This window comes from Setaria italica, chromosome V (assembly GCF_000263155.2).
Source record: "Setaria italica strain Yugu1 chromosome V, Setaria_italica_v2.0, whole genome shotgun sequence".
Taxonomy (NCBI): domain Eukaryota; kingdom Viridiplantae; phylum Streptophyta; class Magnoliopsida; order Poales; family Poaceae; genus Setaria; species Setaria italica.
Window position 1 is genome coordinate 3,597,869 of NC_028454.1, and position 15,408 is coordinate 3,613,276.

Sequence of the window (15,408 nt, forward strand, 5' to 3'; positions counted from 1 at the left end):
GAAGTTGTATGGTAGAAGTATGTACTTCTTGTAATGTTGGTTGTCTAGGAACTTATATATGTTCTTCAAGGTCCAATTTGGTCTATCTCTTATAGTTGCCTCGTTTATAACATCCGGGTCCATGAAGTCGTTGTCATATTATTCTTTCCTCCGGCAAGTTTGAATCTCCATCATGCATGATACAAAATAGAATAGGAGTTAAGACATCGCACAATGACTAGAGCGGGAATTTTGAAGTAAGAGCACATTAAAGACTTGACCTAGGAACTGATGAGTGACTTGTCTAGTGCATCTTGATTGTAAAGGAAATAGAGTTCCTCCAGCGGCACATCTATAATGACTTCCCCACGGAAATAATGTTGATCTCCAATCCAAACTTCGAGCATGAGTAAACCGTTGGCTGAAGCCTCCATGTACCATTGATGCAATTTGTACATCTTCGTTGGAAGATGGTCCACCAACTGCGGCCACGCAAGCGGTTTCCCTTACTCAAATTTCCATTTAGCAGCCGCAGGGTGCTTTGGGACGTGATCCTCCCCTTGAAGTTGAGCTGGGGTGAGATTTGAATCTTTGGCGAATTGAAGCAGGTTCTGATTAGAGTCCGAAAGCACCTGGAGTGGGGCAATCGATTGGTTGGATTGGGTTCCGAGCTATGGAATACTTGTATCCCTTGTCTTCTTCTTCTGAAAAGATTTTGTTATTGAGCGATCGTAGTCAGATAGCGGTGGTTTCTCTGGTTTTTTCTCCATGCTTCTAATGAAAGCCCAAAATTTGACATGGTGTATCTTTCTTCACGGGAGTCGGTATGAAGTGCGCTTTAACCTGAGCATTCACTACTGCGTCGAGTTGCAAATCAGTCATATCATAAGGTTTCTTGGATTCTGGTTGCTTCTCCTTCGGCTTCTTCTGCTTCTTTGTAGCCGCAGTAGGCGGAACTGAAGGCGTCTTTCACCATGTAGCTTTGCTCATAATAGGGGGAGATGGACTCATGTTAGGATCCCTATCAGCTGGTGGAGAGCGCGGACTCATGCTAGGATCCCTATCAGCTAGTGGACTCATGCTAGGATCCCTGTCAGCTAGTGGAGAGGGTGCCCTGGTAAATGACGTAGGTGATCTTGCCCTTGAGCCCTAAGGAGATGATCCCAAGGTCGGGGGATTTAGTTGTGGATTCCTTATGTAGTGCTTGGGGCATAGAATCCAACCGTGGATGGCTTCTCCTAGATTCTTTTCCCCATCACCTCCAGGTATCTTCAGTTTGAGGTCATCCCAACCATCTACCACTTGATCCACCCCAACTTTGGCGTAACCGCGAGCTGGAATCTTCATGCCATGAATTGTTTGACATTGTATCGATTGTTCAGCCACACCATAAGCCACCACGATGAGTTTGTTTTTCACGGGAGTAACAAGCTCACAAGGGGCCCTCCCAGTTATGTCGTCCATGGGGTGGCGTTGGTTGTACTATCTAGGAGGACTTTAAGCATGCTTGGATGGCGAAGACGAAGGTTTAACTGACCGAGCCTCATTCTGTGGTTTATTTGTGCCTCCTGCAACGGTAGTACTCAGTAGACCATAAACCCCTGGACTAGCGGTGGAGGATAACGACCACCAAAAGGAGATTCCTGACCCGCCGCAACAGCATCTTGATGACATCTTTCCAAATAACGAATCATTACTCTTTCCCATGTGCTCATTTTCTTCGGCTTATCCTGAGAGCCAACTATGGTTTTCCTCTTGCCGCGAGAGGAACAACGATTGCCCTACCATCGCCACTACGTCCGGCAGCAGTAGCCATCACTATGTACCACAATTTATTTAGCTCATATTTGCAAATGACTAGACTATGAACAAATTATATTTTTTCCGATAATTTATTTAGCACAAATATAACGTACAAATAAAAAATTTCTCCATTGTAGTTTCTTTTAAAAATGACTAATTATATACCTTTATTTAATCTTATTATCTCTATGTACCACAATTTATCTTGCTCATATTTGCAAATGACTAAAATATCAACAAATTATATTTTCCCCACAATTTATTTAGCTCATATTTGTAAAGGACTAAACCATGAAATTATTCCTCTAACCTCATATTGATCAATTTCTTTGACTAATACGAAACATAGCATGTAAAAAATTGTAGCTCAAACATATATAACATATGCATATAAATGAAAAATTTCTCCATTATACCTTATTTTAAAAATCACAAATTACTCTAGTTCTAAAGCATAAAACTTAGTATACTAATCATGTATCAAGGGAGGATGAAGTTTCTAACCTTTAGAACACTTGAATGAGTGAAATCCCCAAGAAATAGGCAAAAATCCGGCAGCACCTCCCCTATTTCGCCATAAATGGAGGAGGCCTGAGCTAGAGGAAATGGCTCAAGCAGGAGGAAGGAGATGCCTAATTTATAGGAGGGAAGTTAGTACCGGTTGGGGGCTTCAACTAGTACTAAAGGTTGCCAATTAGTACCAGGTGAAGCCTCCACCCGGTACTAAAGGCCCTCAGGCACATTAGTATCGGTTGGGGGTTTCAACCGATACTAATGGGTGACCTTTAGTACCGGGTTAAGCCTCCACTTGGTACTAAGGAGGGTCAAGGGGGCTCCTGGGGAACTAGCCGTTAGACCTGGTACTAATGCTCATATTGTACCGGGTCAAAATCTAACCGGTACCAAACCTCGGGATGAATGCTGAGTTTTCCAGTAGTGTTAGGATTCTTAATATGTGTGCTCGCAGCCTTATTATAGGACACAACCACACAGGAGAGCCAGGTCTCGCGAGTCGTAGCTGTTGCATGCATTAGCTAGCCAGTAGGGGATTGACGACGACAACGATCGAAATGGCCAGCGGCGAGGACGGTTCCGTGGTTGCAGCACCGCCTTTGCAGGTCGTTGCGACGAGGGTGAAGCACTACCGCGAGGGGTGCCCCGGGTGCCGACTGGACGAGGCGAACGAGAGCAAGACGGCATCCCCTACCGCAACTTCTTCTTCATCTAGGTCGTTTGCCTCATCGTCGGTCAGTCGGTCTCTTGCTACTACCCTTTCTCTCGACCGTACCGTTCCTAGCTTTACGTTTTCCTCTTCTAGTTCTTCACTGGTGGAAAACTCACCTTTCGATTAGTAAGGGACATAGATCCCGAAAAACCAATCAGGACTAACTATTCAGGACAAAAGGGGGCGCTCTTTAGTTCCGGGTCATTCACCCGGGACTAAAGACCCCCTTTAGTCTTGGTTGGTAAAACCAATCGGGACTAAAAAGGTTTCAAAAAACTAAAAAAAGAGGTTAGCCGCTGCTTGCCCGCCCGCGCCGCTCGTGCACCCCCCCTCCGCCGGGAAGAAAGGGCCTGCACGAGATAAGAGAGGGGAGAGGAGGAGAGAAGATAAGGGAGGGGAGAGGATGAGATAAAGTGGAGAGAGAGGGGGAGACTAAAGGCCCTGGGGAGGCGTTTAGTCCCGGTTGGTAATTCCAACCGGGAGTAAAGGGGGAGGCTTTAGTTCCGTTGGTGTTTTCAACCGGGATAAAAAGCCCCCTCATCCCACTAGCTGTTACAACCGGGACTAAATGGGGGTTTTAGTTCTGGTTAGTCTTTCCAATCGGGACTAAAGCTCCCCCGTCGGTGATTTATTTTTGACTTGCGACTAAAAGGTCTTTAGTCCCGGGTCTAAAGACAACCGAGATAAAAAAATATTGGATAGAAGGAGAGTTCTCTACGGATGCTTGGATCATTTTGAGGCCGTGGCACCGGTGCAGCTGCTGCAGGCCCAGCGTCTCCTCCTTTTGGAGCCCCATGTTTTTCATGTTAAAAGGTACTATTTTTATTTTGGGACCTCTTATACCGTCCAAATTAAGTACATGTCCGTTTTCTTATCAGCTTTTTTTTTTCCTTTTCTGTTCAACGACTAATCATCCATGTTTTCCTTTTCCAGCTCTGCCGATCCAGTCATTGTTCCCATATCTGTACTTCATGGTACTTGCCATATCTGTACTTCATGGTACTTGCAATATTCAGTACTTTAAAATACAATGGCTACCAAATTATTAATGTGTTGCAATCCAACAGATCAGGGACTGAAAGTCGCAAAAGAAGAGCAAGACATTGGGTTCTATGCTGGTTTTGTTGGTGAGCGGTGTCTTCTGTGTCATAGTTGAGATTTCAAGGCTTAATTTTTTATACATGTATAATATTTTCATAAAGTTGAATATGCATTTTCACCGAATAATTGGGTAAACCTGCTATTATCTTCTTTAAGTATGGTTTATGTCAGTGCACTTTATTGTATTACTGATTATACTTCATTTATCCTTCAGGAGCAACTTATTTCGTTGGAAGAACCATCAGTGCTGTGCCATGGGGCATGTTTGCTGACAAGTACGGAAGGAAACCGTGCATTGTGATCAGCATCCTCTCAGTGTAGGGAACATTCAGGCCCATTGCAAGGGCATACTTTGGGGTGTTTGGATACGAGGTGTTAAACTTTAGCAGGGTCACATCGGATATTCGGATGCTAACTAGGAGGACTAAACATAAGCTAATTACAAAACTAATTGCACAGATGGAGTCTAATTCGCGAGACGAATCTATTAAGGCTAATTAATTCATCATTAACAAATAGTTACTGTAGCACCACATTGTCAAATCATGGACTAATTAGGCTTAATAGATTCATCTTGCGAATTAGACTCCATCTGTGCAATTAGTTTTATAATTAAACTATGAGCCTGTTTGGTTTCACATGCTTATGCATAAGCAACTTAAAATAAGCAAATAAGTTGCTTATGAAACCAATCACTCTTGCTTATGGGGTTGCTTATTATAAGCAAATAAGCAACTCTTGGGTTGCTTATGGGGACTAAAAGATGCACTTTACACCTCCTGCCCTCATTCAATGCACCCTACCTCTCTCCCCCCTCCCCCGTCACCACTCACCAGCTTCCCTTCTTCCGCGCCACCCGCCGCCGCCGGCCTCCGCACCACCCGCCGCCGCTCCCGCCTGACGCCGCCGCTCCCCCGCGCAGACCCGCCGCCGCTCCTGGCCGCCGCCCGCCTCCGCGCCACCCGCCGCCACTCCCGACCGCCGCCCGCCTCCGCGCGGCCCGCCGCCGCCGCTCCCCCTCGCAGACCCGCCGCCGCTCCCGACCGCCGCCCCCGCGCAGACCCACCGCCGCTCCCGGCTGCCGCCCGCCCCTGAGCAGACCCGCCGCCGCTGCCGGCCCCCGGGATCGGGCGTGTGCAGGAAGAAGAAGGGTGGGGAGGCAAATTGGAGGGGTAGCAACACAAGGGGCAAATATGACAATGTCCATCTCATAAGCAAGGGTATCCAAACAGCTAGACTAAAAATAAGCAACTCCAAATAAGCAACTTTAAGTTGCTTATAATAAGCAACTCAAACCAAACAGGCCCTATGTTTAATACTCCTAATTAGTATCCAAACATTCGATGTGACAGGTGCTAAAGTTTAGCGGGGGTATCCAAACACCCCCTTTGCAGTTCGGGCTTAAGTAAAACTTATTTTCAGGGTTGTGTTTAACACACTCTTTGGCCTTAGCACAACTTACTGGATGGCAATTGTAACTAGGGGGTTACTTGGATTGCTCTGTGGCGTACTGGGACCAATTAAGGTAACTCACTGTGTAGATGGCTTGTCCAATGAGCAAGTGATATTAGGTCTTACATTCTCATGGTTGCTTGCATCTGTATTTTCTAGGCATATGCTTCAGAAGTCTGCAGGAAAGACCACCAAGCTCTAGGAATCTCTTGTAAGAGCAATCCCTTTCGTATTTTGTCTTCAACTTCTTCCTTGAACAAATTCAGTTTGTAATGCTTAGCTAACTTACGTCTAATATTGTGTCCTAGATTATATCATCACGAGCGATCGCTCTTGTTGTTGGACCTGCTATTGGAGGCTTTCTTGCACAGGTGAGGATTATTACAATAGAAGTTAAATTTGAAAGTACCAAAGTGTGCCTGCATCATGCGTCTCTTCAGATCTCATCCTTAATGCATATGCATCTGGTCTTCAGAATCTCATCTCTAATGCATATGCATCTCTTCTTCGTAATATCATCCCTATGCATATGCATCTCTTCTTCGTAATATCATCCCTAATGCGTATACAAAAGAGGATAGCTGTTCTGTTACACCCCCCAAAAAAAAATTCGAGCTGAAGCTGAACGTTTTCATCCAACAAGATTGTAAGATACATGAAAACACTACCGAAGATACATGCAAACGCACTTGTTTCACGCAGAAACATATACTAGTTGCCGCAGCAACCTATCTGGAACTGATCCACTTGATCAGCTCCTTCCAAAGTGCCTATAGTCGCCTCCGGTTAGCTTACAAGCCTACAGCTACAACAACTCCTACACTCCAACCTGGGCAGTCCTCAAAGGCTACCTGCTAGCCAGTCAAACACTCTCTTCTTGATTGTGGAGAGAACCACCAGATCACTCTCTTTGGTGCTGCTAGAACGCACAAGGAAGTCTAATCCTTCTCCTCTCTATTTATAGCACTACTACACCACTATAGTGGCTTACGTGCCAAGACTAAGGTTTGACTTCACTAGACTTGGTTCCTAAGGCAAAGATTTGATCCCTAAAGCAAAGACTAGACTTGGACCCTTAGTAATTAAATTTAGCTACTCAACACTAATTACTGCTAACAATTTCCCCCCTAATCTTGACTACACTCTTCTGTGCGGAGCACCGCACCTTCTTGCCACGTGCAGCGGCCTTCTCTTCCTCCTCGTGCACGTCGCTCGCAGCGCCACTGTGCCAATATCTCCACTTCTAGCAGCCTCACAGCACTGCAGTCTCCTTGTGGTACCTCAGCACCATCTACTTCTTGTGGTCTCACAACACCACTGTCCTCTTGTGTCACCGTAGCGACATCTTCTCCTTGTGGCACCGCAGCACCACCTTCTTCTCACGTCACAGCAGGAACGTCTTCATCTTGTGGCACCGCAGCACCACCACCTTCTCACGTCACCGCAGTGATGTCTTCTGCTGCATCCTTACACCAGAGCCTGCTCATCATCAGCCATGCTAAAACCTTCAGCAAGAAGCACCTTCTCCTCTTGCTTCTTGCCTTTTCCTTTGGCAGGACACTCATATGAATGATGCCCATACTCTTCACAGTGGTAGCATTGATCCCTGCTTCTATCCTTACGGACTTCGCCTCCACGTCCACGACCACGGCCGCTTGTCATGAGGATCTGCTCCTCAGAGCGTGCTCCTCGTGCATCTCGCGCCTTGACGCATTCCTCGTGCGCCTTCAGGGAGCCAATGACCTCCTCCAAGGTCATCTTCTTCAAGTCTTCAAATTGCTCGATCGCCGATGCAATATGGACGAACTTGTCAGAGACTGCTCGCAGCAGCCTTTTGTCAGAGACTTGTTTCTCCTCAATCTTCTCTCCAAGTCCTCGGACTTGGCCAACGAGAAGCATAACCTTTGCTGCAAAGTCGTCAACCAACTCCGCATTCCCCATGCAAAGGTTCTCAAGCTCCCAACACAGCGTCTGGACCTTCGCCTCCTTGGTGCGCTCTGCCCCCATATGCATGGAGCACAGTGCCGTCCACATCTCAAATGCGGACTCCTTCTCAGCAACTTGCATAAGCATCTCATCCCCAAGCCCCATGGAGATGATCGCCATGGCCATGTTGTCCTTCTCGTCATCATTGATGCGCTGCTCATCATTGGGATCAGCCACATCCCACACGCCTTGAGCACGCATCAGCAGCTTCATCCTTACGGCCCAAGCGCCGTAGTTTGTCTTGTTCAGGACCGGAAACTGGAGGGACACCATCCCTTCCCTCCCTGGTACCTTGGTCATGCCCTCGCTGCCCGCAGCAGCCTTGCTCGACCCATCTCCTAGCATGATCTCGGCATCTCACCAACCTAGACTCTGGTGCCACTTGTTGGTCCAAACACTACCAAAGATACACGCAAACACACTTAAGTTGTTTCATGCAGAAACATATACTAGTTGCCAGAGCAACCTATCTGGAACTGATCCGCTTGATCAGCTCCTTCCAAAGTGCCTATAGTTGCCTTCGGTTAGCCTACAAGCCTCCAGCTACAGCAACTCCTACACTCCAACCTGGCCAGTCCTCAAAGGCTACCTGCCAGCCAGTCAAACACTCTCTTCTTTGATTGTGGAGAGAACCACCAGACTACTCTCTTTGGTGCTGCTAGAACTCATAAGGGAGTTTAGCCCTTCTCCTCTCTATTTAGAGCACTACTAAACAGCCATAGTGGTTTACATGCCAAGGCTAAGGCTTAACTTGACTAGACTTGGTTTCTAAGGCAAAGATTAGACTTGGATCCTTAGTAATTTACATTTAGCTACTCAGCACTACTAGTCAAGATGGAACAAAGTTGGTGTAAATATATTTTTAGGTTAATTTCACTCTAAATACATAGAACTATAGGCATCTACAAGTGTAAAATGAAAATATTCATAAATACACGACTAACATTATCTATCCTCTATCCTTCATTAGCCTACGAAAAAGTACCCAAATCTTTTCTCTGAAGTGTCCATATTTGGGAGGTAATTTCTTTATCATACTTGTACCATAATGTAATTTTCTGTGGTTTTCAGCGTAGATGAACCTTTGAAATTTGCATCTATTTTCAGGTTTCCATACTTCCTCCCTTGCTTCGTCATATCGGTACTAGCAGCAGGATCTTGTATTGCATGCATTTGGCTTCCGGTACACAACCTCATCTCCCTTTTGATTTTTCCCTTGAAAATCCAACTAGCTACATCCTTTCAAGAAAATAAATGAAATCTATTTGGACTCGTATGTCTCCATTCAGTGCTTTTTGGTACTTGCACAAAGTACTTTCTAAAGATCTTGAGAGAGTTCATCAGAACTTTATCCCGTTTTCTCAGGAAACACTGCACTTTCACAATGACGACAAAGTAGAAGCAATTGATGAACTGGAGGCACAATCTGGTGACTCCAACTTAGAAGCTGGAAAGGCTACATAATCTAGAGGTGAATCTACAAAGAATCTGCTAAAGAACTGGCAATTGATGTCAGCAGTTTTCCTCTACTGTATCTTTTATTTCCATGACACAGCTTATCTTGAGGTAATCTATATCCTCTGTTTCAACTTCTGCAATAAAAAACTTCTGCAATAAAAAACAATACAAGACTAAGAAGAGGACATTTTCACTCTGGCCCTTGAAATATCTTCTAATAAGCTGCACGTGGGGATGCTAATATGTTGTGTAAAAACTATCTTAAGATATTTTCACTTTGGGCAGTTAGCAGCAGGAAATTTCGGGGCCTGAGTTTGACATCCCAGGATGTTGGAACTGTGCTGGCCGTCTCAGGTATGTTTTATTTTTCCAAGTTTTAAGCCAATGGTTACTGAATATGAGAAGCACAGTCAAATTACCACATAAATAACATTCATCTTTACCATTTCCTATTAGCATTCCTATTGAATTATTTATCTGATGATAATTTCATTTGTTTGTTTAGGTTTTGGTGTTCTGGTATATCAACTTGCAATTTATCCTTTCCTTGCCAAGTATTTTGGTCCAATCAAGCCATTTCATCTTGTGGCGGTACGTGACAAATGCTTCTTTGTGGAGTTTGCTCCTGTACACCTCTTGTAATAGAATTTAGAATCTTTAAAAATAGTTCATAATATGTGGAAATAAATAGTAGAAATCAACTGATTAAAATGAAGCAAATCAAAATTGTTAGATATATATTTGAATATTATGTCGGGAGAATAATGATTGATTCATTTTGTGGAAACTGTAGAGGTTCTCCCCGTGTAAGTTTTTCTAAAAAAGGTGTATTGAGGAAAATCCCCAGTACTGAATTCAAATGGATGTTTGGTTTAATAAGACTTATCATTTCTAGTACCAAATTCAAATGTATGTTTGATTTGTAGGTCTTATCCACACTTCTACTTGCAACATATCCCTTCATGGCCAACCTACATGGGCTGGAGCTCACTTTTGAAGAACATGTTTGCTGTAAGTTCAGCTTCTACGAATATATTTGCCGGATTATGTAGATCCTTTTATTTTTTCCTTATATATTTGTTTTGATTTTCTGGCCTTTTGTTTTTTGTACGGACCATCTTATTCTTGTCGGCTCTTTTGGTTTTTTATTGAACATGTTTCTATTGTCTCTTTTATCGCCATTGGTAACTAGAGTAGCAAAGTTTGAATATCATCTGTGCTGATGTAAATGTTTAGTTTACTGAAATCTCGGATAATGTATTATCTTCTTTTAGAAATATAAGTTGAATCAATTCAAAAGGGAATTTGGTTACAAACAAATTCTGATGTATTATTTGAACAAAACAGGCTACCATTACTATCTCTTGCAACATTCTGCAAAACACTGCAGTGGTACGCATCAGTTCTTTCTAATAACCCCATATGTGTCAACACATTTCCGAAGAAAACATATGGATCTACCCTCTTACTCATGTGTCTTGTGCACGCATAACAATGAGGAAACCTTGTTCCATCTCCTCCTCGAATGCCCTTTTGCCCAAGAATGTTGGATCAATATAAGCCTGTTTGCCAATTTGTCAGATGAGCCTTACACCATCCTCAATAGCTTCAAAACTCAGCTTCAAGTTCAGTTTTTTATGAAAATCATAATTCTCATGAGTTGGTGTATTTGGATGGCAAGAGATGACTGGATATTCAGAGGAATCATTCCATCAGTTCAGGGTGCCATGTTGCGTTTCAAGATTGTTTCTACTTAGGTTATCCTTCGAGTAAAAGAGGATTGGAAACAATCAATGTTGGAATGGCTAGAGCGTACATTGTAATTTTTCTGATTTTCTTCTTTTTCTTCTTTGTTTCTTGAAATGTACCTTTCAGACTGTTACTTTTCTTTTTCCTCTTTTATTTAATATATATCCAGCAGAGGATCATCCCCTCCTATTTCATCAAAAAAACACATTTGCTCTATCATTTTGCTAGAATCTGACTTCTCTGATGAAACATGCGCAGACACAAGAACAGAGAGGTGTTGCAAATGGCAGCGACTCTGATGTCAATGTTCAAAGCTGTAGCTCCAGCAGCTGCTGGGAGTCTGTAAGTATTGTTGTCTTTTGTTGCAAGGAATCAAATGTGCTTCCCCATAACAACAATATTACGAATTAACTGTGCCTTTTTACTGGGTTTCATGGGCTCAGAAGCACTTAAGTGGCCTGTTCTTACCAGGTAAACAACACATACATGGTTCCTCCAATCTTTTTTTTTTGATTGAAACGGAAAACAGGCAGGAGCTCTGCCTATTATATATTGATTAAGAAGAAAGCCCAGATGGCCAAAGAAGTTTACAAAAAGTTACATGTTTGGGCAAAAGTCACTCAGGCCCTTTGCTTGCCATTTGCCTTACCTTAGAATGACAGGAAGCTAAACGTAATAACTAAGTGCATATGTTTGTTTCATTTACACAAAATGCAGGTGATCAGATCCTGTTCCTGATGCTAAACATGGTGTCCGTAATTGGTCTAGTTCTGACGTTCAAGCCATTTTTCTCCCTGCCAAATGCGATAAGGCGTCCGTAACTCTGTGTATATGATGATATGAAGTTTGTTAGTTGAGTTACATCAGGCGCACCATCAGATTACAGTCGTGGGTTTTGAACTGCAAGGGTTCATGTATTGTAATGGTCCATACTTTCTGTCTTGTGTTTAGTTATAAGTAATCAGATACAAAGGGTTCTCTCAATTTTTGCGTAGACACCGAAGGACCAGGTGTTTTGTTGATATCATAAAAATGGAAATGTGATATTACTAGCCATTTTTTTGTTCGCCTAGATCCTGACTAATCTCAGTTATACAAATGTGATATTGCAAATTAAATTACTGTACTCTTATTGAAGGGGAACGATTAGTAAAGCATATATACCTTTATAATAAGGTGCAAGTGCACAAAATATTGAGATCTGAACAGTGTTTGGGAATTGTTCAACACTTCAACTCCTGAAATACCACCTTTTTGTGTTGTGAATAGGTAAATCAAAAGGAAAAATAGCACAGCAGTAAAACTGAACCTTAGTTGAAATCAATAGGTACAAAGGGTACAAGTATTTTAGTAGACCAGACATTGTCAAAATTTGGAGAACAATAATTATGATTATCACTTAATAATATAACACAATCTGCATTTGGGCAATAAATATGCGACAATTTACAAAACCAAAAAAACGCACAACAATGTAGGCCTCTAGGCTCATGATTTTTTTTTGAATAAGAGCTTCATGATTCTATTGCCATATTTCCACATCACCAAAAAGGTGGTAACCAAAGAACAAGATGGATACAACAATTGATTCATTCAAGCAAAGCTGTTGAAAATTCAAATGGACTTCATTCAAACAGTAACTCAGTAAGTACCTCTTGATCCTCATTCAGGGATGCCAAAATCTACACTGACTAGTTTAGAAATAGAAGACAATGTCAAACTAAAGCTATGGATTAAAGAGCTAAGCATTGAGCTATACAGCCGCATTGTCAGGCAGTACATTTGTAACCGCAGAACACACGCAGAAGCTAATGATTTCTTCAGTTCTTTGTAAGCCGTCACTCTTGCAAAGCCTTCTGCTTCTTGTGACCCGAAGCCTTCTCAAGTGGGGGACCTGACCTCTTGGGATGTCGGGTAAGCTCGAAACTGACCATGAACAGGGGAAGTACTCGAGTCCCACCCGCGCTCTCCCATATGACATGCCACGCAGGGTCCGGCAAGGCATCAGCTCCTGTGTGGAACAGGCTGCTGCTGGGCTGCGACTGGTCTGACCCTGCTGCAATGATCTCCCGCCAGCCCAGTGCCAATGCGCAATACAGGACATGGGTAATTTGCCGATCGTTCATCCCTCCGGAAGAAAGCCGAGCACTGCGAATAGAAAGTGAATCAAACAATCGAAAGAAGCACGTAACAGTGATCATGTGATTTGCACATCAGGAACACCCACCTATCGAGATTCAAGAACAGACCTAGCTAGGCAAATAGAGTATATGCAGAGCAGATTCGTGCATTTGATCACCAATCAACAAACATAGCCGGGTAATGACACGGTAGAGCAACATAACTAACAGAATTGTCACGCATTTGATCACTGATCGACCACAGAACAAGATGTCACTACTGCGTTCGATCTATGAAACTGAACAAGAAGGGCAGAAGCTAGGGAAACAAGAACTCACCTATAGATCAGCCGCTCCTGCGACGAGACGTGCAAGCCTCGGCCGTGCGCCCGGCCAGCACCGAGCAACGGCCAGTTCATACTCAGGTCGCCGCCGTCGGCCGCTGCCTCGACATCCGCCGCCGCCGCGCCATACCACCCGAAAAGCCATTTCTGCTGAAACTTCATCCTCTCGAGGAATCCAAGGGTGCGCGCCTCGCGATGATGGCAGCGGCGCACCGCCGTGATGGCGAGGCTGCCGCGGCTGGACCCGTCGAACGCCCGCCTCACAGCATGCTCGTCCACGTCTCCAAAGAGCGTGGGGGAGAAGAGAAATCCATAGGCGTCTACCCAATAGAACGCGCACATTTTCTTTGGAACCCCCTTGTCATCGAGGACGATAAGGACCTTACGGAGGAAGTCGAGGATCATCCTCTTGCCGCCGCCGCCGGGACCGTCCACATACTCGGCGATAGCCCTACCAGAGGCGAATGCCTCTCTCATGATACGAGGGGGAGGGGCTGTCTTGGTGTGGAGAAAGATCCCCTCGAAAATCCATCCAATCTTGATAGGCGGTCCGCTCCGCTGGAATTCGAACCACTGGCGTGGTAGGGAGCGGGCGAACGTCTCCTCTATGGGGATGCTGGGGGGCAGGCGGTATAGCTCCCGGACGAGCGAGGAAGCGGAGGCCTCGTCCATGTCGCCGAAGCAGTAGCGGGAGAGGCTTCTTGGGCGACCCGGGGATTCTTGATCGAGGGAGAGGAGCAGCGGTGCTTCTTGTTTCTTGTGCGGAGGAGAGAAGAGGAGAGGAGACAGCCGGGAGGGGAGAGGAGGCGCGGGCGCGAGGAGGTATTTGACTTGTCAAATTGCTCGGGTCGGTCCGGCTCAGCCGGGTTGGGTGGTCGGGTTCGCAAACCGGGGGAACCTGCGGGGCTCTTTTCTATTGCTTCGAACCGGACGCGGAGGGTGGAAGACTGAAGAGGGGATAGGAGGGAGGAGGGTGAGGACTAGGCGGCAAGCGAGCAGAGGCGGTTGGCATCAAATTCTCCACCCAATTCATCAGATTGGGAGCCATTTTGTCTGAAATCAGCGGGAGCAGAGAGGTACGCTCTAGGACGAGGCGTCAGATCTATAATTCCTAACTGATTTAAAGGCTATGGCGTGTGATTATCTGCGCAGTTTGTTTCCGTCTTGCTCGCGTTGCATCAGTTTACCGTTCGCCTGGTGAATGCCATTTCCAGCTGGGGCTGGGGGAATTTATCCAGTTGGGTCGGGTACTTGGGTGGTGCGTGTTCCATGTTTCCAGTGGGGAAGATTCGGCCTTGGTGTGTGTATGTTATTATGTTGAGCTGCCAAAGAAGGCTTCTGTTGCCTTCTTTGTCATTTCTTTCCTCAAGCAAAATTGGTCATTCCAGGTGGTGGGATATTGTTTAAGTTTGTTATTGCACTACTGCTTCAGATTAGTTTAAGGCTGAATGACAGAGATAATGGTGGCAAGTGCATGGTTCTTTCTATGCAAGTTATTCTTCTGGTTATCTGGAGGTACTCTGACAGAGATAATGGCGGCAAGGAAGTGCATGAGTTGTCTGAGACTAATGCATGGATCCAATAAATTGTTAGTCCACGTTTACTGCAACCCATTTTTAGCAAGACTTCGCACCAAGATATCGGTTTTTGTGATCTGGAGCAGCAATTTATTGCAATTTCAAATTTGAATATATATACGTACCTACGGATTCGTACTTTCTGCAAGCACATGTAATGGTACTGTCTGCTTTGTTGAACATGACAGTTGCTCCATAATCAGAATGCATATGTGTAACCGTATATGTCAGAATTGACCCTTCGGCTCGCAACAACTTACAAGAGAATGAAAATTGTTTGTTAAATTCTTCCTCAAACTCTTTATACATCCTCCTTGTATATGACTCAGATGCGGTCTTCAACAGAGGAATATGAGTAACTGGGCTCTTTCGACGTGAATTAAAATCTTCATCCAACTCATTATTACGAAGACTATTGGAAACCTTCTCACATTCTTCAAGAAGTTCCGAAAGACCCAGTTTTCTACGAAATCTTTTCTTGAATACATTATTCATACCTTCGCTCCTTTGGGTCGAGTTCATATCAGCTGTAAATGAGTCACGACACACAGCAGCCCATTTTGCCCTCAAATCATATAGGTTTGCCATCCATTTGTTGTCCTCAAGGTTATAGT

General features: G+C 44.5%; 1 pseudogene; it reads left to right on the forward strand.

The window, feature by feature from the left end:
* Positions 1–2,852: 2,852 nt before the first annotated feature.
* LOC101757466 lies at positions 2,853–11,574 on the forward strand (annotated as a pseudogene).
* The last annotated feature ends 3,834 nt before the right edge of the window (positions 11,575–15,408 follow it).